Source organism: Tenrec ecaudatus, chromosome 6 (assembly GCF_050624435.1).
Source record: "Tenrec ecaudatus isolate mTenEca1 chromosome 6, mTenEca1.hap1, whole genome shotgun sequence".
Lineage (NCBI taxonomy): Eukaryota > Metazoa > Chordata > Mammalia > Afrosoricida > Tenrecidae > Tenrec > Tenrec ecaudatus.
In genome coordinates, this window is record NC_134535.1 from 155,198,574 (window position 1) to 155,226,226 (window position 27,653).

The following is a 27,653-nucleotide window of genomic DNA, read 5'->3' on the forward strand; positions in this document are numbered from 1 at the left end:
TATAAGGTGGTCTGATTGCTCTAGATGGCTGATGGAAGATAACTGCTGACCCACTTTTGTTGACCCCCAACTGTTTACCATGTTTAGCAAGCAGCTAAATTTGGCATATATTTGGGGGAGACAACTTGGGAAAAATCTTTCTGAATCCCACGTATATGAACTTCGGCCAGTCATATTTTCTTCTTAGAGTTTCTTTTCTTTTCAATTCAGAAGCAATAATGGTTAACTTAATGAGATAATGTGGGCAAAGTACAACCTCTGGAAAACTTTAGAGAGTCCGAAAATGCTAGTTTATATTATATTGTTTCAGCCAGGATAACATTTTCCATTTTCCAGTTTGATGAGCACAAAGCACAATTCTTTTTACTTCATAAACATTTTGAAATATCACAAATCCAGGATTATTTAGGTTGGGGGACCACACAATTTACCGTCCAACTTAGGATACTTTTGAAAATCAGGAAGTCAATGATAATCACATCAGGAAAACAAGATTATCCCTGATATACTGAAATGTTGATGGTATGTGAGAGAATATTTATGCCACAGAAAATATATACTGATGATTCTGAAATGAAAATGAGTTTTTGGTCTATGGTGATAATATCCAATGGCTCTTAGAAATATTTGAAAGTTGTACAATCCTTTTATTTAAAAACATATTCATTTTTTAAATACAGAAGCATTTTTATTTATTTGCTAAAAATAAAAATAAATAAGAATACTACTATTTTCCTTTATCTTATTTGTATGTATGAAAATTGGCTATAATTTTAAAATAAAACTTTGTGCAGACTTATAATTTTTGTTATTACTATTAAGGATTAGTTTAATTTTCCTTGGAGAAACAGAATCTATAGGTTATATTTAGAAAGGTGAATCAAAATTAGTAGATGACTGCAGACAAGACTCCCAGTTACATAGTTTACTTACTTTTGTTAGGATACCTTTGGAACAAAATCCAGACCAAAGAGTGGCTTCTGAGGGGATCTGCTGGGCCAGTTAAATTCAAGACAGTGAGGTCACTCAGAAGGTTATGACTGCAGTTTTGAGGAATTCATCAGGGATAGTCTTGATAGATTTTGCCAAAGGTCACAGGATTATTCCTTGGGATTTACTATAATGAAGTTTTAAATAAATTGAAATTTGCATTGCTGAGAAAAGAGCCAGAAAATTTGTACCAACGAACTTTTATCCATTATGACAATTCAGCTTCTCATATTTCAGAGGTAAAATTTCCTTGGGAAACTATACCCCATTTGCCATACCATTTTGACCTTCTCCCTTAATACTTTTTGTTTGTTTGTTTCTCAAATTCATAAAACATTGAGAAGGAGTGCAATTTCAGTCCCTTGAACACCATCATCAGAAATGTGTAGGCTTATATGCAACATATGTTAAGAAATAATGGGTGTGTATTGGCCATTTTGAATTAGAAAATCACCTGATTTCCTATGCCAGGGCAAACATAATTAAGAGGTATGTCATTGAAGTCATTGTCAAAAAGGACATTTCAAGATGGATCTTTAAGTTTAATGCTGATTGTGAGAGGATTATATCTACTTGCCTTCAAGGAAATCCAATCATTCAATTATTATTCAAATTCACAAACCAACCAAAAGGCCAATGAAGGAGAAACTGAAGAGTTTGTCAACACCTTCAGTTATAAATTGATCAATCATAAAATCAAGATGCATTGATAATTATTGGTGATTGAGGAAGAAACAGTAGTTCAAAAATATGGTGTTGGTGGTAGAAATGAATATGGAGATTGCATGATAGAATTTTTGCTAGCATACATATAGAATTTTGTTCATACTTTTTTTCAACAACACAAGGGTGAGTGTACATGGACAACTCCAGATGGAACACAGAGACACCATATGGACTACATCTGAGGGGAGAGACAGTAGAGAAGCTCAGTATCAGTAATGAAAACTAAGCGAGGAGATGACTGTGGAATAGACTATTAATTACTCATATGCAAATTCAGGTTGAAGCCCTGCCAAAATTTAAAGCAAATTCACTAGAGCTAATATACAACTTTGAATCTATCCCCTCTGAATTTTCAGAACATCTCAAAAACAGATTTGACTTATTCAACTAATGATAGAACACCTGACGAGCTGTATAAGGACATCAATAATATCATTTTTAAAGAAGGTAAAAAAAATTAAAAGAAAGAAAAGGTCAAAATGTATGTCAGAAGAGACTCTGAAACTTATTTTTAATCTTAGCGTATCTAAGGCAAATGGAGAATTTGATGAGGTCAAGTAGCTGAACACAACATTTCAAAGGGCAGTGCTAGAAGACAAAGGCAAATATTATAATAAAATATGCAAAGACTCATTTGGTTTCTAGTGTTAGAAAGTCAAAAGGGACATGACCAGCATATTTTTAATGCAAAGAATTCACATTCAAGCCTTGAGTTGCAATATTAAAAGATTCAATGGGGAAAGCATCAAAAGATAAAATGAATATGCCGAATTATTATACCCAAAAGAACTAGCTAACACTGAAATATTTCAGCAGGTAGAATATGATCAAGAATCAATGGTACTGAAGGAAGAAGTTTAAGCTGTACTGAAGCATTGGCTGAAAACAAGCCTCCAGGAATTGATGGAAGGCTAATTGAAATGGTTCAACAAGCTGATGAAACACTGGAAGCAATTACTTGTCCAACTCAGGATGTTTGGAAGAAAATTACTTGGCCAACTGACAGGAAGAGATCCATATTTGTCCCATTCCACAAAAAGATGACCCAACAGAGTGCTTAAGCTATAGAAGAAAATCATTGATACCACATGGAAGTAAAATATTACTGAAGATCATCCAATAATAGAGCAATTCCAGATGTTCAGGCAGGATCCAGAAGATGTGAAACAAATAAAATGATCACTGAGCTCAGATGAATCTCGGCTCAAAGCTGAAAATACCAAAAAGATTTGTGTTTTATTTACTATACCAATGTGCTCAACTGTGTAGATCATAACAACAAACTATGGATAGCATTGAGAAGACTTAGAATTTCAGAACACTTTAATGGACTTATGCAGAACTTGCACATGGATCATTGTGCAAACAGAACAATGGAGTCATGCATGGTTTAAAATCAGTAAAAGTATGCACAAGTTTTATATCCTGTCACCATACTTGTTCTATCTGAATACTGAGATCATCAGATGAGTTGGATTATATGAAGAAGAATGTGGCATTAGGATTAGAGGAAGTCATTAAATGTCTGTTTTCTTTAGATGGACAACCATTCTTGCTACAGTGAGGAGGATTTGAAGGACTTGCTAATTAAGACCCATGGGTCAAAAGATGATAAGAATTCAGAATTCAACTCTCTAAGGCAAACCACAGCTGAAGGAATACTTCTTTCAAATGACATTGGTTGTGTTACATGAGATGACATTATGGACAATGGTTATTTTACATTGCATTAGATTACATATGGAACAGCAACTAATCTACTTTTTTGGCTTAACATTGGGAATTAAAACCACAGCACGTTGACACTTTAATCATCACAGGGATCATAAAAATTCAATAAAATACTGAAAAATTTTTATCTCAGTTTTTTTTTCTTAAAGTAAAATAAAAATTTACATCCAATGGATGATTTAAACTACTCCAGGAGACCCCAAACCCCAAAACTAAACTCACTACCATCAAGTTGATTCTGACTGTTGGTGGCCCTGTAGGAAAGAGAAGAACTGTCCCTGTGGGTTTCCAAGGCTGCAATTCCTTGTTGTTAGATGTTGTTGAGTCAGCTCTGACTCACGGTGACTTGTGCACAACACAATGGAACATTGCATTGTCCTGTCCTACCCTCACAATTGTTCCTCACAATTGACTTGTGCCAATTCATGTAGCCACTGTGTCAAACCATCTGTCTCTTGAAGAGCCTTTCTCTTTTTTGCCGCCCCTCCACTTTACCAAACATGATGCCCTTCTCCCAGGACTGGTCTATCCTGACAATATATTCAAATTATGTAAGATGAAGTCTTGCTGTTCTTGCCTCTAAGGAACACTCTGGCCTTACTTCTTTCAATACAAATTGGTTTGTCCTAATTGTATTCTATGATACTTGCCATATTTTTCTCCAACACCACAATTAAAATGCATATCTTTTCTTAAGTCTTCCTTATTCATTGTCCAACTTTCGCATGCAAATGAAAATATCATGGCTTGGGACAGGTGTAACTTTGTCCTCAAAGTAACATCATTCCTTTTCAATTCTCTAAAGAGGTCTTGTGCAGCAGATTTACCAAATGCAATGCCTCTTTTGATCTCTTGACTTCTGCTTCCATGAGCATCATTTGTGAATCCATGTAAGTTAAAATCCTTGACAACTTCAACATTCTCTCCATTTAGCATGATGTTACCTATTTGTATAGCTGTGGATTTTGGTCTAAATTAAATTAAAGTTGTAATCATACTGAAGGTTACAATCCTTGATCTTTGTCTCAAGTGCTTCAATTCCTCCTCACTTTCAGCAAGCAAACTTGTCATTTACACACCACAGATTGTTAATAAGCCTTCCTCCAATCCTGATACTACATTATTCTTCATATACTCCAGTTTCTTTCATGATTAACTCAGTATGCATACTTAATAAGTATAGTGAGAGGACACAACACTGATGTACAACTTTCCTGATTTTAAACCATGCAATGTTCTTTTTACACAACTGTTTCCTGAGCCACGTACAAGTTCTGAATGAGTGCAATGAAGTGTTCTAGAATTCCCATTCTTCTCAAGGTTATCAGTCATTTAATATGGTCCACACTGTCAAATGCCTTTGCATAGTCAATAAAACACAAGTCAAATCTTTCTAGTACTCTCTGCTTTGAGACCAAGATCCATCTGGCATCAGCAATGATGTCCCTTGTTGCATGTCTTCTTCTAAATTCAGTCTACACGTTGTTGAATGATCTTAAACAAAATATTACTTATATGTGGTATCAATGCTATTTTCCATAGTTTAAGCATTCTGTTGGGTCACTTTCCTTTGGAATGGGCACAGGTATGGATATTTTCCAGTCAGTTGGCCAGGTATCTGTCTTCCAAATTTCCTGTCATATATGATTAAGTGCTTCCAGTACTTCTTAAGCTTTCTGAAATATTTTTAGAAATGTTTCAGAAAAAAAAGATGTATTCCATCAATTTCTGCAGTCTTCTTTTTGCCTAGTGCTCAGTAGAGTTTAACCTTCTTCCTCAGTACCAGTGATTCCTGCTCATATGCTACCTCAGGAAACAATGGACTGTTGACTAGTTCTTTTTGATACAGTGACTGTGTATTCTTGTCATTTTTTTAATGCTTCCTGCATCATTCAATATTTTGCCAATAGAACCTCTCAAAATTGCAATTTGAGGCTTGAATTGTTTCTTGACTTCTTTCATTTTCAGATATACTGAACATGTTCCTCCTTTTTGGTTTTCTTATTCTGGGTTCTTTCACATTTTATTATAATATTTGGCTTTTTCTTCTGGAGCTTTCATGAGAAATACTTTCTTAGCCTCCTTGACTTCACCCTTTCTTCCATTTGTTCATACTACTTTTTGATTAGTTCATACTACTTTCTGACACCCACTTCGGTCTTTTCTTTCTTTCCTGTCTTTTTCATGAATGATAGTCTTGATGTCCTCCCACTGCTCATCAGGTCTCCTGTCATTAGTGTTCAATGCATCAAAAATGTTCTTGAGATGTTCTCAAAATAAAGGTGTGATAGACTCAAGTTGTCTTTTGGCTATTTGTATTTGTCTTAGTTTGCTTCAGCTTTATACTCAACTTACATATGAGTAATTGATGCTCTGTTTCATAGATGGTCCGTGGTCCAATTTCAACTGCTGATAATGAGCTTCTCCATCATGTCTTCCAACAGATGTGTTCTATTTGATGTCTGTGTATTCAGACTTGGAAAGTCCATGTGTATAGTCACCTTTTGTGTTGTCAAAAACATTATTTGCAATGAACAATTTGTTGCTTTTTCAAAATTCTACCATAAGATCCCATTTTTGTTTCTGTCAATAAATCCATTTTTTTTCTACTATGGTTCCTTCCTTTTTGTTTCCAACTTTCACATTCCAATCACTAATACCTATAAATTCATCTTGCATGTCTGACCAATTTCAGACTGAAGTCATGGGTAGAATTCTTCATTTCTCCATCACTGGATTTTGTGGTTGGTGCATTGAATAATAGTTATATTAATTGAATTTCATCAATGGTGGATAGATATATTCCTATCACAAAAAGCAATGTACTTCATGACGAATTTAGGAAGATCCTTTCTGACAATGAATGCCACATCATTCCTGTTGATTATTGTATTCCTGGTATAGTAAATCCTACAATTTCTTGATTCAAAATGGCCAATAGCAGTACATTTCATTTCACAAATGCTTTGGATATGAATCATCATGTTCTCCATCTGATTTTTGACCATGTCCAGTCTTGCAAAATTCATACTTTGTACATTCCAACTTCCAGTCATTAGATTTTTGTAGTTGTTTCCCTTTACCTTGAGTCGTGCCCCAACAGCAAATGAAGACCCTGAAGGTTCCAGTCCCAGAGGCTTTACGGGACTCATATTCCAATAGCCCACTCCCCTCAAGGAAATCAGCTTGTCGCTGCTCACATTTAAAGTGCCGTAGGACTGAGAGGCCCATCTTCCCTCAGGACCTCTGGCAAAGTTCTGCTTCCTTTGTTTAGGCTTTAAGTAGTTGACACATCTTCAGGTTTATGCATAAGGTTTTCAGTGGCTTCTTCCTCTGAAGTGGGTGGCCAAGCCCTTCTTTGTTGTCTTTTCTTAGTCCCGAGTCTCCTCTGAAACCTGTTCACTTTGGTGGCCCTTCTGGCCCTTGAAATACTAGTAACATTGCTCCCAGCATCCTAGCAACACACAAACCACCAAGGTACGTCAGTCTTTATAGGAGTCGAAAATCTTCTCTTTCTCCATTGGATCCACCGATGGTTTTGAACTGCTTCTCTTGCCTGTGTTAGTAACCCACAGCATCACAAGAGTTTCAATAAAACTTTACATTTCTTTTCTACATTGAGTGTATTTCTCATATTCTTCATATGAGTAGTGTGTCAGATCCTCAATGAGCTAGATTGGCACAGAGGCTTCAACAATGAGTTCAAATGTAATTGCAGTTGTTAGGATGGTGCAGGAATAAGAAGTGCTTCGTTCTCTTCCAGCTTGGGTTATTGAGAGTCAGAGCCATCCCAATAGTCTCTAGCAACAGCAGCATGCCAAACCTGGCTGAGGATGGGAGGAATATTAAGTTTAAATATGACATGCATGTGCGAGCACACTGGAAATCTCACTGAGATGCACAATTAATAATTAAAGCCTACATTTGTCTCCCCACCCCATTGAATCCTATAAATAATTTTGTTTTCTTTTGTGAAATGGCTCTACCTTCTTCACTCCTACACAGAATTAGTGGATCTCTTCCTGCTTGTTGCCAGCAATCAGCTCTTCCTAAACCAAGCTCACTTCCATTGGGTCAATGCTGACTCATAATGACCCCCCTGAGGGTTTCTAAGACTGTAACTGTTTATGGAAATATAAAGCCCAGCCTTTCTCTTGCAGAGTTGCTATTAGTTTCAACCAACCATGGGGACCACAGCCCAACCTTGGCAAGGTTATATCAGTTTTTGTTTAGTCCATTTATGTTAGATCTCTTGGTGGAGAGATGTACCTCGGTCCTTGACTCCACATGAGAAAGAATTCACACCGAAGCCTGGTTGGTGATCCCAGTGGGTTCATAGAGAATAGTAGCAGTTTCAGGTCCTATAGTAAATGAAGCACAAGCCAGACAGAGTCTGCAGCACAGTTACAGGACTGCAGCCTGGTTGTTCTGGCCTGCAGCCTGGCTGTGCTACGTTGTGTCAGAGCCACTGGGAAAGAGAGCCCAGAGCAAAACCTCTGCCTTTTAAGGGGCCCCATTGAGCGGCGTGGTCGACAATACTGGTCGACCCCATTGGCTGAATCAAATTCACCTGACTTAGATGGGCCAATCCAGGTATAATGACCACCTAGGTGTACCACTCCTTCCTGGTCAGAAGCTCCAACCTCTGAGCATGCTTAATGCACACCCCAGTCCCTACGCTAGCTGCCTAACATTTACTCTTCTCTGCATGCTCCTCCCCACCTAATTTTCTTTCCTTTTTTTGGACTTAAAGGACTTTTTGGTACTCATTGTTTAGGCCAATGCATAGCTGTCTAGTTTGGAAAACTATATTTTCCTATGCTAGTACAATTATCATGATTTTTGCATGTAATGCACAAAGTGTTGCATTTACAAAAGGTTTTACTAAGAAATTCTTCAAGGCAAACATATGGATAAAAAAAGCAAGCAAACAAACATGAAAACTCTGATGGCATTTAGTATTTTTAATTTTGAGTTGACAGTTTTGATCCTGCAACCCCTAGGATTAGAAAATTGTGTATAGTGAGAATGATTTCCTAAGTCATTGATTTTATAATCCTTCTAATCTTCCAAATTCTATTTTTCTTCTCTATTTTCATCAACCAAGCCCTTTAACTGTTGACATTTCTTAAAATCTATACTTAGAGAAAAAAGTAGAGAACTTTAGCTTGAATGTATACTGGCCAGAAGTTTAGCTGAAGCAACCTTAAAATTATTTTTGAAGGGCAGATGATATTTTATGTACAGAACCTAAACACCATGAGGGCAGATGTTTTTTCCTCCTGAGTTATTTACTCACTAATCTTACTGCCTGGAATCATGCTTGCTCTATAGTAGCTGCCAATAAAAAATATTAAATGAATCATTCTTAATTGTAAGCATAAATGAAACCAAGGAAATCACACACAGAAAATACCAGTTGCTTATCTCCTTCAAGATAGCACCAAACAACCGTATGCACAAAATTGTTCATGGGTAATACATATCAGAAAACGTTGCTTTCTGTTTATAATCTCTTTGCCTGGGTGGTGCAAGCAATCATGACTTAAAAAGCATCTGAAAGGTTGGAGGTTCCAATCTATCCATAGGCACCTTCGAAGACAGGCCTGGAGACCTGCTTCCAAAAGGACACACTCAGGAATCCTAAAGCAGAGCTTGATCGTGCAACCCAAGGAGTCACCAGGTATTTGAATTAACTCAAGAAGAAACCAAAAACCAAACACAGTGCCCTGGAGTCAATGCTGACTCTTGGCGGCTCTATTGGACAGGGTCAAACTGCCCCTGTGGGTTTCTGAGACTCTTATAGTGCCTGAAAGGCTCGTATTTCTTCTAAGCAGTGACTGGTAGTTTCAAGTTGTCAAGTAATGCTATGTTATAACTTGCATAAAATACACAGTGGTGTCTACATATGAGAGTGATTCACATAGTGTTGCCACCAGAGTTCCAATTCATACATTTGCAGATTTATTCCAAGCAAATGTATTTAAACAAGTATCTGCAATCGTTGAATGATTGTAGACCAGTACTCTCAGTATTGTACTTGTCTTTATTAAAATTTCTTCAAAACTGATACAATCAAAATGATGACAACTGAGAGATTCTGCTGGTCCAGTTAGATTTGACTGTAGGGAGATCAGCTCAAAAGATTATGTTGACTCTGAAAAGAGCCACGAGGGGAAATCTTGATAGATCTTCTCAAAGGACATAGAAGGATAATCGCAAAGGCTTATTATGAAGTTTTGAGAAAACTGCATAATGAGAGAAAGACCAAGAGAATTTGCACGGATGATTCCTTTTTTGTCTGTCATGTCAATGTACTGGCTCATTCTTCAAGGGAAACATTTGATTATATTGCAGGGAAACCCTACCCCAGTCACCTCCCAGTCACCCATCCTCCTTCTTTATGCTCCTCCTAATCAAAACAACATTGAACCTGAACCTAATTTGAGTCCCTGGAGGATGCCAAAACTGCTGTCTGGAGTGGTATAAATAGGAGAGCATAGATTTTTACAGAAAGGTTAGAGACATAGAAGTCTTGGCTTCAGAAGTGTCTAGATCGATACAGAGGATCAGCCCAGAAGTAACAGTTTCATGTTGTGATGATTTTATTTAATAAACGTTTCAATGATTTTATAGCAACACCTTTTAAGGACAGGAGTTCCTGGGTGCGATACTTAAGAGCTTGCCTGCTCCCTGAAAGATTGAGGATTTGAGTTTACTCAGCAGCCCTGTGCGGAAAAATAACTAGAGGTAGACTCCCATAAAGAGGACCACCAAACAGAAGCCTCTGTTAGACAATTTTACTGTTACTTGGAGTCAGTTTGAATTAAAATCTCAAAATATACTTGATGGTCCTTAATAATAACAACATATAAATGCATGTGTTTGGTACCGTGAAATAAATCAGGAAACAGGAAGATCGCAGGACAACAGAGGGGAGCATTGGGGTCAAAGGACATGATTTGGGGGAGACACCTCTTTAGAGTTCTGAGATGATTCTAGTGTCACCCAGCAACCTAACAGATGACAACAGGAGTATTGTTACTGGTGTGGCCACAGGGCTTTCCTGAAGCGTATGGTTTTCTTCCACAAAAGGCTGACGTGTATTAATAATAGACCTCTGTGTTGGACTTTGAGGAGATTGTGGGCCTAATAATAATCTCCACCACTCTGTTCTCATCTAGGATGGCAAATTCTTGTTCAGGGAATCTTCAGGCTATAATCATAATTAAAAAATGGTTTCTGAAATTTTCTCAGAATCTAATGGGAGGGAACTGAGAAGGAGGGAAATCTTTAACCTAAATAGGATTTATTTTTTTATTAAAATTTTATGGATTGTTGGCATCTATTTATTTTTCAAAGGCTTAATGGTGAGTGTATATTTATAAACAGGTATATTTAATGTTAAAATACAGGCAGAGCTGGGGAGACTATATAGGTTGAACAACTGAGAAATGAAACCTGAAATACATCTTACTGTGGAGGGAATAATAAAGGACCCCTTAGAAATGAAAACAATTAAATACTTCTGTGCCTCCTATTCAAATTTAAATCAGAGGCATTTATCTGGCCCTATTGCACATTGGGGCCAAGAAAAAAGCTTTCAAATAAATTCCAAACCCCAGCCCAGGCCAGTTAGAGTCTCTGGTATGCAGTACAGATAATAGTGCTTTTGTAAAGGTCCTCAAAGATTCTAATGTGCAGCACTAGGTTTAAAAACTACACACCCTTTTGCACTTTATAACTTACAAAGGAATGGCATTCCAGAAGAGTTGTTTTTCAAGCTCTTGTTTGCAACTGGGAATATATTTCCTCAAATGAACAATGTTATACATGGTGTTTAATTCCCAAGGCCTTTCAATAAGAGCCTAATTAAGCCCAAATGTATCTGAAGCTTAGTACTCTGCTAATGGAATTACAGTATAGAATTTAATCACCGTGTATAATAATGTTTCTGAAAAATTGGCTCAAAATTCAAATGCCAGGTAAGATGGGGTAGAAAAGAGAGCATTGCATTCAGCACAGACAAGCCTTCGTGTTCTGTTTGTCCTGTCCAACACACACACACACACACACACACACACACACACACACACACACACCAGCTGCCCCCCTTTGTAGCAAACTACTTATAAGAGTGATTTGGGAATATTGGAAAGCTTGATCTCTTTTGTTGTTTTCCCTTTACCAGGTAGAAATGAACAAATACAAAGATCTTCTTCCCTCTTGGAATAGTATTTGTTTTTGCTTCTTACCAACATAGGACCACAATCCCATTGTTTTTCTTGTGTGCATTATTATTTGTTTGTTTGTTTTTTTATTTATCCTCCAAAGTAACTCAGTGCTCTTATAAAAATATGTATCCCTTTTTCTGGTAGTGATACAAAGAAAACAAGGAATAATAGAATTGTTTCATATGCTCATTCACTCCAATGAAATATACTCTATCAACACAAATCATAAATGAAACTCACTTTGTTCTAGCTGATTCTGAGTCACGGTGACCCCATAGGATAAACTAGTTCTGCTCCAGTGGGTTGCTACAGCTCTGAAAGTTACAGAAGCAGACAGCCCGCAGACGTGGTTATTAGTTGGAATCTCCAACCTTTCAGTTAGCAACCAGATGCATTAACCACTGCACCACCGAGTTCAGTCTATCAGCATAATGACCATACAATTTATCATCTAAAATAAGTGTAATTAATGTTACTGAATTGGACATGTAGAAATTGTTGAAACCATGTTTGCTTAGCTACAGCAACCATTAAAAGAAGTTGTTAAGTTTGCTTAATAATTGTATTTGGCCAACAAATATAAACCAGGAATACCCGGAGTAAAAATAAATCTTTGGTTCCCCTAGAAATAGGCCTTTGGTCACACAAAGATAAGGCTGTTTTGCATCTTATCATAGATACAGAATGTGGCATGGGCTCAGATATAAGATCAGGAAGGAGGCTGATTGGGGAATATTACTGGTACCAAGGTGAGGTAGCTAGTTTATAGTGCCAGCCTGGCCAAAAAACACATGTGGGATTAATTGAAGGGCAGAGAGATAAATGGCTTGGCAAGCCTCGCCTTTCTTGTCTCTTGCTCTTCAATCATCAGACCAGTGTGCTGCTGCCTTGCTTGTTCCATGCCTCAATTTGCAAGCTACACTACCTGTGGGACACCTAACCTGTGGACTGTGTCACTGTAATTTGAGGTCCCTTTAAAACCACACAATTGCAATTTACATCTCTTGAACTGGGGACTGACTGTTGGTGATCTGGCTGACTGTTGGTGACCTGCCTTGCTGTTTGCTGCCTATATCGGGATAGCCAGTTCTCTCTTCAGAGGTCTACCTGGTGGCCCTCAAGACTTGAAGGGCTACCAGTGTCTCACAACTCTCTCATGGGAGTGAGTCACACTGAGCCATTTGTACTGCTTTATAATTTAACAGTTCATTTCTTGTTTTATCTATCTTTATAAATATATATATATAAAATTATTAACAATCTGGTTTTGTCTCTCTAGAGAGCCCTGTCTAACACATAAAGATAGCTATAGACTAAGATTGAGTTAGGATAAAAGAACGTATCCTGGAGCTAAGTTAAACATTTTTTTTAGAAATTTTTTTGGGGTGTGGGAAGAGAACTGAAATATGCAGCAAGGGAAACTGGCATTCAACAGGAGATAACAAGGACTTCCACTTGAGGAAGATAGAAAATTCTTTCTGCAGAAACCTTGAAGAAGTTTGTTGGACAAAAATAGGGTGTGTTCAGGAAAGTAGACATATAAGCAGAGGCAGGTGCTTTAGAAGTGGGGGAATATTTGTGGTAACAAGTACAACATTTCTTGGGTTTATTATAATGAAGTCTCAAGAGAATATGAGTTTGGAAAACACAAGTTAAGCATGGTTTCTATTTGGAAAGAGTTTAGGCAAGTCTAAGTAGGTTATGCTCCTTTCTGGGTGGTGGGTAGAATGAGATAATTTCATCATCATCTGCTTTCTCTTTTCACCTAAATCACTGCAATTGTCCAGCAACTCGCCCTTGGAATGACGGTCAATTGACTGGGGAGTTAGTAAGTAAGTGGAGGAAAGGATGGAGAAGAATCTATCTAATAGTAATTTGAATGGAACTAAAGCAAAGAAGAAAATTGCAAGAGAAGTCATAAGAGATGGAAAATTGAATGTTTGCAATCATTGCATGTAAATAAATAGCAGGGTGCTATGTCTACCTTCCTCCTGCTACATAAACTAAACCAAACTCTTATCTTCTCTCTTGTTAGTAGTGAGACCCTAACTTCCTGCTTCTGAGTTTGCTGCTTTAATACCTAGCAGGCTGACAGTAACAATTAACCTTGTTAACAATCATTCACAAGTGAGTCATATAATCTTATCAGTATCCCCCCCCACCTTCTTATCTAGACCTATTAGTAAAAAGTCATTAGGTGGGAGTAATCAGGACTATGGATAGAAGAGTCATATTAAATAAGTCAATGTACTGCACAGAATCGCTAAGAAATGTAATGTTTAATGTAAGATAAAAGCAAGTGAGTCAAAATGAGAACTGCAAAAGAGTGTGAAAATTAAATAAATAAAATGGAGCCTTAGAGACGACACTATTTGCATCCCTGTATTTTGATGAAACATGTCAAGATTTACTAAATTGGGTAGCTTCTGTTATATTTTGGGGATTTTAACCAGATGTCTTCCTAGATCTCCCCCTTCCAATGGCATGCATGTGGGTGGCATCTAGTTAGTCAAGTCAAGATGGCTGCATCCGGTGTTCCAAACTTGATGAGGAGTGAACCCATCTCTACTTATGTGGCTGTCAGAAGACGTTTCTAATCGTCTCTATATAGCAAATATGGGGGGAGGGAGGGGGGAGGAAAGGAACTGGAAAGCTAGCCTGTGAAATGTCAGCCTAATGGCATATTGATTTTTTGGATTTACTTATTTATCTCTCAGGGAATCTCATTATATGACACTTGGCAGCGTTATTCATACAGCCGTATGTACAGGGATTTCAAATGCCTTCAGATCTTGAGCATACTGTCAATATGTCCAATATGATTGATCTCGTCATTATTTTCTTTCTGTTGACTGTATGATCTAATGATCAAATTGACCTCTGGGGAAGATAAAAATTGAACATAATTTATATTTTACATTCTCTTCACACTGCTTCCACTATTTCCAAGATATCTGACTGACAAACACATGAAATTTAGTTCACCTTAAATTAATTATTAACACTGAGAAACACCAGATATGATTATTTAGCATCATTCGAAATATACTGTCTAGAAATTTTTTTAAAAGTAAAATATAGATAAATATGAATAAAAATACAAAAATTGATCAAATGCATGAAAATCATTAAAAATATTTAACAATTAAAATAGAGCAGTACTTACTATGCACTTTATACCTTATAGATATTATTTTTATTTCATCCTCATGGTAAATCCCTGAAGGGGAATACATTATTATTCATTCTGTAGAAAGGAGGTGAAAACTTAAATAAATAAAATTATCTTACAAGATCTCATATCCATAACTGGCAAAGGCAATATTTAAAACAAATGAAAAAAATTTCTGACTACAAGAGTTTTTTCTGTTCTTCATCAGTGACTAACATATTGTTCATATTTTTTCCTATGATTTTGTGGTTTATTTTGACTCTGGAGAAAGCTGAAGAAACTTTCCAGTGTTCCGTTAGCTAATGTAGGACATTTTTCTGTGATTAATTTGAAATTATTTGATCTCTGTTGTGCTGTTGGGGACAGCATTTTTGAGTGAGCACACATCTGGTCAGATTACTTGACTCCCCCAAATAGCTACAGAATAGATAGATTTAGGTTTGGCAAGCCTCCAAATATGTCCTTTTATTATCTACTTAACTTCATCTTCTTTTTCATTGCCATGAATAACCTCTGGAAGACTCTTGCATATATTCTTTCTTCTACTTAGCACACATTCTCCACAACCAACTCTTTCCTTAACACTTTACTGAGAGGCTAAATCAGGCCCGAACGACAAAGACCAGTATATTATTCGCAGGCTTACAAACTGCATAAACGAATGAAAATGAAAATCCAGGTTAATTTAGGACCAGTCAGCAGCATTCTGGATTAAAACATGAGCGTACACATGACTAGTCAGCAGGGGGTATCTCCTTTTCATCCTCCTGGGTTAGCTTAGAGTTGATCTTTCTACTGAACGTGACTTAATGTCAAATCATCATAGAATAAAATAGCATGGGTTTTTTTCTTTCAACCTTATTAAATTCAAATTCAATGCTCATGTTCCTTTTCTTTTTAATCTCTGCATCTAACACATACTTCATAGTGGATAAAGATGGGATAAATTAAGCAAAAGTTAATAAATATTTAAATTGACTATAATATTTTCAACAAGAACATTTGTAGTTGAGAAATGTAAACGTCTTCAGGTAGGCTGTGGGAAACTGAAAACCGGGAAGAGGGTGTACAATTTCTCTATACTCTTAATTAAGAGTCTGGGAGGCATTTGTGAGTTGGAGAAGAATCCCATTCACGTTCTCCTAATAAACAGTTATTCCCCACAATGACCCCCTCATGATAATGCCAATTCTAAGATGCTGCTTGCAAGCACACGGTTGCTGCGATATGCTTGGATGTTAAGGGCTTGAAGCACATCTGTCTGAAGGTTGTCTGCCCTCAAGAGCGATCAGACCAGCCTCAAGTAGAAAATGTTTTGGAAATGTTGATGGCAACATATTTTCATGTGTGCTTAATACAATTGAATGATGAATTATCATAAGATTTGTAAGAGCTCCCCAATAAAATAATTAACAACAAATAAGAGATAAAAAGAAATAAAAAGAGTAATCAGACCATCCCATCCTAAGTATGGCCCAATTCCTTCTGATAAGGATCATAGATTTCTCCCATGGAGAAGAGCTCAGGGGCACTTAAGGTCAAGCCAGCTTAGAGATGAGCAAGGTTAAGCCACCATCAAATTTGAGAGTCTGCCAATCTTGTTACATATGTTCCTTTCTGTCATGTATATGCTTCCAACATATCCCCTTCTGTTACATATGTGTATGATGTGGCTTGCGTGCCTGAGATATGAGCTCGTTGGAAAATACTTGAGCTCTTTCTCTTTCTCGATCCTGTCCTTGAAAGAGGTGACTTTTTGCATGTCTTATCTGATATTTCTTTAATTTACTCTTCAAGTACACCTCTAAGGACCCATTTGATTGTGCAAGCTGGTCCCCCACAGTAGGCTATCAATGATTTTATATTTTCCTTTTCCTAGAAGATTAAGTTCATCATTCAATATTTATTGTTGATAATTAAAACTTGTATATAATATTTAGAAACCAAAAGAGGCATAGTGACACATTGGGTGTGGGAGCAAGATTTTATTTGAACTTGAACTTGTATGAAGGTATAGGGGTGGAATTGGGCCTGTTGATCAGATGGTAGCTTGGTGGTACCTCCTTTGGGATGTAGGCTTCTTGTAGGAGAGAGGCTGGGACCCCTCCTCTTTCCCTCTGACCTTTCACCTTCCTGCTTGCTGGGGCTCTGTGTCTGCCTCTAGGGTCAGCCCCATATGGGCCTCCCAAATCTGAGCTCTGTTGACTCCATGCCAAGAGAATCCCGCCAACCTGTGATTCGTGCAACATTGCCCCCAGTACTGGTGATCTCCTTGCTTCCCACTTTGTTTCTCTACGTGATCTGTCTGAAGCTGTGCGTGTCTGAACTGCAACTTATGGGCTAGCATTGGCCTTTGGGACCTGAGTGGACTGGGATGAGACACCTTCTTGATCTATTATTACTTCTTGCTATAAAGCATTTATACACATATGAGTGTCACTGGCTTTGTTTTTCTAGACAACCCAGCCTCATACAGTAGGTATAAACCATAAGCCAAAAATTCACAGTTAAAACCACCAGTTGATTTGGGTGACAAAGAAGTTTTCTGCTATGTGAATATCTACAGTCTTAGAAACCCTTAAATTTTACCCTGTCCTATAGGGTTGCTGTTAGCCAAGATTAACTGAATGGTAGATGAGCTTGGTTAAATAGGTAATCAAGGTGAGTAAACATTTAAAAAAAATATACATGGGACTCACTCTCACTCACTCACCCTCCCACTAACTCCCTAACTCACTTACTCTCTCACTAACTCTCTCGCTCACTCACTAACTCACTCACTCACCCTCCTACTAACTCCCTAACTCACTCACTCACTCAAAAAAATATACATATACATGGGGGAAGAAATAAAATGGTAGGAACTCTTGGAATAAAGAGTGTATATCTGGAAACTAAAGCAACAAGGAAACCAAGATTTGAGGAGTCAGCAGTAGAAGCTTGTTTCCATATAGCTTGTTTCTGTACAAAAAGATTCTTAAGAGCAGCAATTCCAATGCTAGTCTTCAGTCTTCCAATGTGCCAATCATAATCATAGACATGTGAATATTAAGAGAGACAGAGTAGTTGGAGGAGACAGAGAAGGTTCATGATGCTAGATAAGGTTACTACTTGTGATAGGCCATGCATCAAATGGATTAACCTTCACCTGCATGCCAATCAGTCAGTTCCAACTGAGAGCAATTCTATATTCAATAGAAAAAAAATGTTACCTGGTCTTGTTTCATCCTCACAATTATTTTTATGTTTAAACCCATTTTTGCAGCCATTGTGTCAATACAGCCTGAGGACCTTCCTCATTTTTTGCTAACCCTCTAATTTACCAAGCACGATTTTCTTTTCCAGGGACTGATCTCTGATGATAATATGCCCAAGGTACATGAACCAAAGTCTTGCAATTCTCTATTTTAAGGAAATGTGGTTGTACTTCTTCCAAAAGAGATTGTGTTTTTGTTGTTGTTTGGTCATCCATGGTATTGTCAATATTTTCCACTAACACCTTAATTCAAGTGCATCAATTCCTCTGCAACAATTCTTCCTTATTCATCATCGAGCTTTCTTATACACACGAGGCAATTGAAAATACCATGACTTGGGTTAGGCAACCTTCGTGCTCAAAGTAACATATTTACTCGGCAACCCTTTAGAGAAGTCATACATAGCTGCTTTGTACAGTGTAATGCATCTCCTGATTTCTGGACTGCTGATTTTATGAGCATTGATTGCGGTTCCAAGAAAATTAAACCTTTTATAATTTCAATATTTTCTCAAATTATAATATAGTTTGCTATGCAAACAGGTGTGTATCAGTTGTGAGGAAATTTTAAAACATGTATTTGAAATCCATAATGAAAACTGCAGTCTTTGACTTTATCAAGTGCTTCTATTAAGTCTAGCCCATAAGGTTGTGTCATCTGTATATTGCAGCTTGCTAGTAAGTCTTCCTTCAGACCTAGTGCACCATTCTTCTCAACCAGTCTTGCTCCCCAGATTGTGTTCAGTTCACAGATTATGTATTCAGCTTACAACTAAATATGTACAGTCAAAGGACACATCCCTAATGCACAGATTTCCTGATTTTAAATCATGACGTGTTCTCTTGTTCTGTCCAGATAGCTTGATTGTGATCAGAGATTTTAAAAAGTTAATAATTGCATAGGGACTGGTATGATTATTTCTATTCCCAATGATTTGTAAATGAGGTGGGTTGGACATAGTGAGTGGATTTGGAAGATCATGGGTGTAGTTCAGTGAGACTTTCGAGCTTCCTAGACTAGAGCTGCATCAGTTATTTACAGAGATGGACTGATTGGCAAGATTTTAGATGGGACCATAGAAAGAATTTGTGAAAAATATGTTATTGCAGATAAGATTACATTAAGGAAAGTATTATTTGTCGTATATTGTATATGTAAATGGTAGAAACTCAATTTAAGTAAGTATCTCTGAAAGAGGAGTGTAAAGTGAAAGATTCAGAAATGACTACATGTCTCATTTTGAATATGCTGAGTTTAAAGTATTTTTTAACCCAAGTTTAACAAATGCCTTTATTAGATATGTGGACTATGAGTGAAATAAGGGGTATAGGGTTAAGATTAAAAATATAGTAGCAAAAGGATGTACAAATTAATGTACAAACATGGCAAGTAGGATAAGATGAGAAGCTACAGTCCCATGGCTAGATATATGGAAACGTTGAGCGGTTGCGTGGAAGGCCAAAGACAGACATACAGAATGAGTGGTCGCAATAGCAGTTCAAATGAGAAGCGTTACAGAAGTCATCATAAAAGCAAATTTAAGAAAGAAGGGATGGTTCACAGATTAAGTTGCTACTGGAAAACCACATGGGAAGATGATTGAAAATTGTTTGATAAGCAGAGTGATATGATCAGGTTGAATAAACATTGGGAGATTGAAAGAATGAAAACTTAGGTACATATTTAACTTTATTGAAACCAAGACATATTAAAATGAGTACATGAAATAAAAGTATAACCTTAAGAACCTTCCACATAAGTTTATAGAACATCACAAGAACAGTTTAATGCATTGAACACTAATAACTGATAACCAGGAGAGTTGTGGAATGACATTAAAAACATCTTACGAGAAAGAAGGAAAACTCATTATAAAGAAAGAAAAAAAATCACAATGTCTATCAGAAGAGACTGAAATGTTCTCTTGGTTGAGTAGCTAGATGGAATGGAAGAAATAATGAAATAAAAAGAGCACAGCAAAAGTTTACAAAGGGCTGCCCAAGAAGACAAAATATCATAATTAAATTTATAGTAACCCGAAGTTAGAAAATCAAAAGGGAAAAACATGCTTAGCATTTCTTGAGCTGAAATAATTTAAGAAAAGATCCAACCCTCGAGTTTCAGTGTTGAAGTATTCTATGAGCACAATACTGAATGACGGGGAAAAGGAGGACCACACAGAGACTCTCTACCAAAAGAATTGTCAACATACAGCAACATCAGGTGACATATATTCAAGTGCCAGGAATTAATGTTGTACCCATTGAAATGACAAGCAAACCTCATTCATCTTAGTCAAGAAATATATAAGACAACTGATGAAAGAGGTCCATATTTGTGCTCATTCCAAAAAAGAAAACGAAACAAAAAGCTGATGCTATTGAATGCAGACCCAATCAAACATTATCATTAGGAAACGTGGGTGTCAAGGTTGTATACTTTCAACATATTTATCCAACCTGTATGCTAAACAAGTCATCTGAGATGCTGGACACTATGAAATAGATAGTGGCATCAGCACTGGGGAAACTCATGAGCACCTGCAGTATGCAGACAACTTCCCTGCAGAGAAGGAAGAAAACGTGAAGTGGTGACTGATGAAGATAACACAATACAGCTTTCATTATGGATGACACGCAACATAACGAGAGAGAAAATTCTCAGGCATGGAGTAATAAGAAATGTCTTAAAAATATTGACATTGACATTGTCAAGGAATTATTATTATTTTTAGATTCGCAGTCAGCATCCAGGAGCAAAGCAATGAAGGAATCAAATGATCACATTGGGTATATGTGTAGTTAAGGACTGCTTTAAAGTGTTAAAAATCAAAGAAATCGTTTGGAGGAGTAAGGTCTCCTTGACCTAAACCAGGTTAGTAGCAATTGTTTCACATGCATGTGAAAGTTGGCCAATGAATAAGAAAGATTAAAGAAAATTTGGTGCCTTTGAAGCATGGTATTGGCAAAGAATATTGAATGTACCATGGACTGCCTGAAGAAGAAATACATCCATCTTGAAAGAAGCACAGAATGCCCTTTGGAAACATAAGGCAAGATTTCATCTAAAGTCCTTTGGACATGTATGAGGAGGGACTAGTCCCTGGAGAACCTTATTTTTGGATAAAGGAGAGGGACAGAGAAAACACAGATCCTCATAAGATGGACTTACACAGTGACTGCAACAATGGTGTGAATGTGGCAGTTGTTTGAGGATAGTGCCAAACTAGGCAGTGCTTCATTCTGTTGTAAAATAGATTTTTATGCATCAAAAACAACTCAACCTGCCCAACATTGACACTAGCAATACATATTTCTAGTATTTTATGACATATTTTTCTATTTAATTATAGATTTAGCAATGCATTTCCAGGTTGTTACATATTCTAGGAGAGTTCAACCAGACTCTATTAAATGCATTTCATATTGTTGGTTAGTTAATTTGATTCCAACTTTTGGCCACTATACACAATCATGTAATGAGTGCCCTTGTAGCTATGTCTTTATGAATATAATTATGTCCTTGCGTTTCATTTCTACAAGTATAATTGCTAGGTCAAAATCTCTTCTGTTTTCTAAATATATGGTGTTACAATCACTAAAATGCTATTACTAAAACAATGTGAGACTAAGGCTGCATAATCCACCAATGTTTTTCAGTTTGCTTTTCTTCTGAGAAATTTAGTTACAGAATGAGGGATGGCTAAAACTTTCCCCCAATTATCCATATATAAGATTGTCCACGTTTAAGTTAAACTGCATTATGAAAACGCGCTTCCAGAAAACGATGGCTTATTAGCATTTAGTTAGCACTTACTTTGTGCGAGATACTTTATATGTCAACATCATACAAAGTGAGCCAATCCTAATAAGAATCTATTTTATGATTATCCACGTTTCAGAGATGAGGAATTTGATAAATAGATTAATGGAATCACACACTTACTAGGTCACACAAGATTGCCAGCTCTTACACTTTTTCGACTTTCAGAACTTGTCCTGTAACCACTACTCTAAAGCACCTCTTGTTTCTAAGGAATAGAACTCTCTTTTTTTTCCTTTCATTATTGCTTTTTGAATATTAAGTAGGTCTAGTAAACTATTTACACATAATATGCAGGGTGAATTCTCATGTTCAATTCCAAGGAAAGTTTATAGAAAACATAGACCAACCCAAGTGATGTGACAACCTATATAGATGGAAGTGGGCATTGATCTAGAGTGGCGACGAACAACATTGGGCACATGCATGTTTCCAGGGAGACTCAAGGTCATTGGAAACTTCAGCTGTCACCAGTTCATTGTAATTGCCAATACCAAGTGATTATTTGTGTAAAACTTTAAATTTGTCTGTATATTTCTAACACCTTTTCAATCTTCAAAACAAAGCGACAGACAGCAGAGATGATACTTTCTTATCAGAAGAATGAGGAGGAGAAGTCCAAGAAGGAAGATGAAAAGGGGAGAGGGATCAGGAGTAAGGGAGGATAAGTGAGGGAGGGGCCAAAGATGAAGGATCCACTCATTGGGAACTTGTAAACTTTTTTGTAAGAAGCAGAAATTTAATGAGCTATCTTCTGAGTCCCTTCTAGTTCAAAATCTATATTCTGCATTCTTTATCTTGATACCCTGTATTATTAAACATTTCTTTCATAGCTTTATAATAAAAAGGGGGCATATAGTTCCCTTTATAGAGATTCATCTTCTTTATGTCCCTTTTAGAGCTATTGTCTATCAGTTACATAGACATCAGAATGTAGGTTAAGAATCCTACAAATTGTGTGTATGTGTGTGTTTACTATTTGTCAGTTTTATCATAGTTTGTTCCAACTCTTAGTACCTTATGTAGGACACACTGACAATGACCCCAGTCTTTGACCTTCTCACAGTTGCTATGTCGGAGCCCATGGTAACCACTGGGTCCCTCTATCTCACTGTGGTCTTCCTCTTTTTTGCTAACCCCCTGCTTTATCAAGCAGGTGTTCTTTTCCAGCCACAGGTCTCTTCTGAGAACATGGCTAAATCTGCGAGACAGTCTCACCATCCTTAGCTTCTAAGGAGCATTCTGGCTCTGCTTCGTCCAAGGTGGATTTCTTTGTCCTCCTGAGATCCATAGTGCTTTCAGTGCTCTTCACCAACGTCTTAATTCAAATGCATCAATTCTTCTTTAGTGTTCAAGTTACATGTGCGTATGAGGTGATTGAAAATACTGGGGCTTGGGTCAGGTGCACCTTAATCTTCAAGCATCATCCATACACTTCAACATTTTAGGGAGGACTTGTGTGGCAGATTTACCTGATGCAGTGCATCCTTTGATCTCCCGACTACTGCTTCCGTGAGCATTACTTATGGACCCAAGTAAAATGAAATCCTTCACAACTTCAACCTTTTCTCCATTTATCAAGATGCTGTCTATTCATTCGATTGTCAGATTTTTTTTTGTTTTCTTCACAATGCATTGCAATCTGCATTACAATACTGGAAAATACAAGCATTGATTTTCATCACCAAACATACCAGGCTGTCCTTGATTTCAGTAAACAAGGTTGTGGCAGTTACCTATGGTAGGCTGTTAATACGCCTTGCTCCAATCCAGATGGTGTCTTTTTATTCATATAATCCAGCTTCTCTGATTATCTTTCCGGTATACAGATTGAAAAAGTATAGTGAAAGATACTACCCTAACATGCATCTTTTCTAATTTTGTGACCATTTTGAACAACTGGCTCATGGTCCATGTAGAGGTTTCCCCATGAGCACAATGATTTTCATATGTATACATCACTTACTCCAAGGCTCACAATTAACTTAATCCCTCAGATACTGATTTATATATGTTAATACAGTTGTAAAGATATTTGAAAAGCATTTTCTATTTCACACAAAGGACAAATGCACTGTAGTTGAAAATGACATTTGCAATATCAAAAATCAAGTTTTTGTCTTTCCGCTCTATGCTCATCTTGTGAACATTTACTGGCAAAGACAGCCTTCTTCCTTAGCAAATAGCAAATGGTCCTGGTTTGCTTCCAAATAATATTCCGTGAAAATGAATTTGGTTTCATAATTTCAAACACAGCAGAAATAAGATGAATCTTATCTTCTCAATTCTGAGAAAACGAAATGTGTTAATCCTCTGTGCAACAGAATTATATAAGAAGATTCAGGCTTAGAGAAATTTCCATTCCAGTATCTGGGAACACGATTTTCCTGATTTCCTTCATGGCTGTATTGGGGACATTTTAAGTGATCCGAGGTAAGCAATATAAATGCACTCGTTCGCTTCAGTCAGTGAAAAGTGCATATTACTACTGAATTCACAGGGGGCTGTATATGTTAATTTGTTGAAAGGCTTGTGCATGAAGTTTGCTTGTAAGTTACATTTATTTTTATAATCAATCTGAAAAGTAATTTTTATATTAACCACAATGTTTCCTTCCTCTCTTCTCTAGCACCTCATGTTTTACCTTCATTAAACTTTTCAAAGGCAAAGCTCAGCAGTGTGAGTCATGTGACCCAGTACAGTACTCCGCAAATGAGAGACATTTTGTAGTCCTCAGAAGCTACACACACTCAGCGACTAACCAAGAGGTTGTCAGTTTGAATCCACTGGCCACTTCATGAGAGAAATATGTGGCAGTTTACTTCTGTCAAGATCATAACCTTGGAAACCTTAAGGGACATTTCCAGTCCATTCTATAGGTTCACTATAAGTCAGACTTGATCAGACAGAAAGGAGTTCAGGTTTGGGGGTTTCGGATGGTGCATGCCAAATGTACTAACCTGCTAACTAAAAGTTTGTAGGTTTGATTCCACCCAGTGGCACCTTGGAAGAAAACCTATATACTTCTGGATAATTAGCCCTTAAAAAACATCCTTTGGAGCACAGTTTTACTCTAACATACATTAGGTCATAATCAACTGCATGGTAACTAAGTTTTATAGGATAATCTCTAAACAGAAGTTAATAATAGCTTCTAGAAATAAAATCAGAGATCTTTTGAGAAATCCTCCTGTAAAGGAAGCTTTTTGCTATAATTACTCCTTGGGGAAATCATACAGTAGAGTGGGATGAAAGTTATACTTTGTATAATGACAATCTAGCCTGAAGTGTTCAACTTCTGTGAATCAGTGAGGGCTTAGTATATAGTTCCCACCAACTCTAGGCTAAAGCTCAAAAACGAACATCAATGTCCCTTTATTTTACATCAAGTGAAGTTTTAAAATAAGGAGAACAGTATCAGTTATCAGGTACTTTCGTTCCTTAGCAGGAGCACATAATCTGTGTGGACAGTACAGAAGGGCAGTAGTAGCTACCGCCCATGTTGAGCCCTGTCCCTCTGACAGAAAGCCCCTTGGTTAGAAAATCACAACGTCTTTCCCTTGTTGTGCTTTATTGACCTCTCAGGAGAGTGTGAGGCTTTCAGTCTGTCTTTGATCATGAAGCATTGCTTCACACCTGATTTTTCATAGAAGTTGATGGCTATTCATTCTCAAACCACCCAAACTCACTGCTGCCGGGTCAATTTGGTCTTATACTGAGACAGGGTAGAATCCTGGGAGGTTCTGAGACTAATTGTTATGGTGATTTCAATCTGCTGGCCTTTCTGTTAGCAGCCCAGTGTATAACCATTGTTCTCAGTCTCCTTTATTTCTCACTCTACAGATTCTTTCTCTCTCTGAAACTTCACACATGAGGCATATGCTGGCACACTCCTGATAAAATGAAAATAACACATCCAGTTTAAATGGCCTTCTCCAGATTAGATCCACCCTTCTAATTGCTTATCTACTATGAAATATGGCAGACATCTCAATGCCAAGTATCTACTAATGTAATTATGTTTTATACTTCTTCTTTACAGCCTCTTCTTGCATTTACAATCCCAGTGGACTGCCTCCAATCAGCTAATAGCACATGGACTCACCTTTTTGATTCCCCTCTTCTTTAAGGCATACGATACGATGTCTTCTAGTTGGTCTAGAAGGCTGATTGAAGACAGAGCTTTAGAGTATGATTCTCAGGCTTCAAATCATAGATTTTGCTTTTTGGGGCAGTTCTGATTTTGAGCCAGAGCTTAGAACTAGTTCGTTCCAATTTTATTCCCTGCTGAGAATTTGCATTTCAGTCCCAGATGTACTGAACTTGGATGTTTTAACAAGATTCCCAGATGATGGTTACATATACATAGGCATCCCATTGGGGATCTATAAAAATCACTAGATGTAATTAGGCTGGAAGGTAACACCATGTCATTAGATCTATCTTTTAAACCATTTCAAATGGGTTCTTTTTTAACAAATATTTTCTACTTTCTTTTCAATTGAGGTTTTTCTCTGTTTTATTTGGTCTTTGTTGCTAGGTCCTTTTTTTGGTTTTGATTTTGTCTTTGTTTTGTATATTTTTCTGTACAGTGACGTCAGCATGGGTGCTCTATGAATACAGCAACTGGATTAATAATTACCTGGGGCACAAAAAGGGAGACTGGGAGGAAGTGGGGAGTCATCAGCAATGGGTGCAAAATGGAAGAAAATGTCCCAAAGTTGATGAATGCACAGCCCTTCTTAATATGATTGAACTAGTGCATGGTATGATATTAAGCATGTCTCACCAAAACCCTTTTTAAAATAATCATACACAATTAAAGGACAAATATCAACTGCAGGGCTTGCTAAAACAAAGACTCTGATTCAGTACACAAAAAAATCAGAACCAAACTCACCTCTCTCGAGTGCATTCTGACTCCTAAGAACCCTTCCAAGTCAAGGTCGAACTGCCCCTGTGAGTTTCCAAGGCTGTAATTCTTTATGGGAGTAGAAAACCTTGTCTCTCTCCCAATGAACAGCTGGTGGTCTAGAATGCTGGCTTTGCAGTTATCAGCCCATCGAGTAACCCCTGAGCTTCACATTACAAAGGGATTTCTAACGTTCATTGAAACTATAGGGAATCCTGTTTCCAAAGTCACTAAATGCTTAGCCACTGATCAAAAGATGTGCCTTTCTAGCCCACAAGTGGCTCTTCAGGAGAAACCCGTGGCAAGCTACTTTTCCAAATAGTATAGCGTTTGAAATTCCTTGAAGCTCTCCCCTATCCTATAGGGCTTCTAAGATTTAGAATAATCCCTTTATCAGCGAGTTCAAGTTTTGTTTTCCTTTCATTATACATTCTTTTGGGCTTACTGCCTGCCTTTTAAAAGAATAATTCTGGCGATATTTCCTTTCTTGAAAAAAAAAAGAATATTTCTGGCAATATTTTCTTTCTCGAACAATTTGGCTGAGAAAATAAAAATGGGCCCCAGATTTCAAAACTCAAAGGAAAAGAAAGACATTTGTGGGAAAATGATACGAAATGATAGTGAATTTTTCCAGGAGCAGACCCCCAGCCTAGGGTCCTTTTATCTGTGGTGCCACCGAATCATAGAGGATTGGAATCTTAAAGGGCAGATGGTCACCTTTAAGAGAACAATGGAGCCTGAAGCCCTTGTGTCGCACTGCAGCCAGCTTAACTGGGAAGAAGCACTCAATACCCACAACCATCAACTTG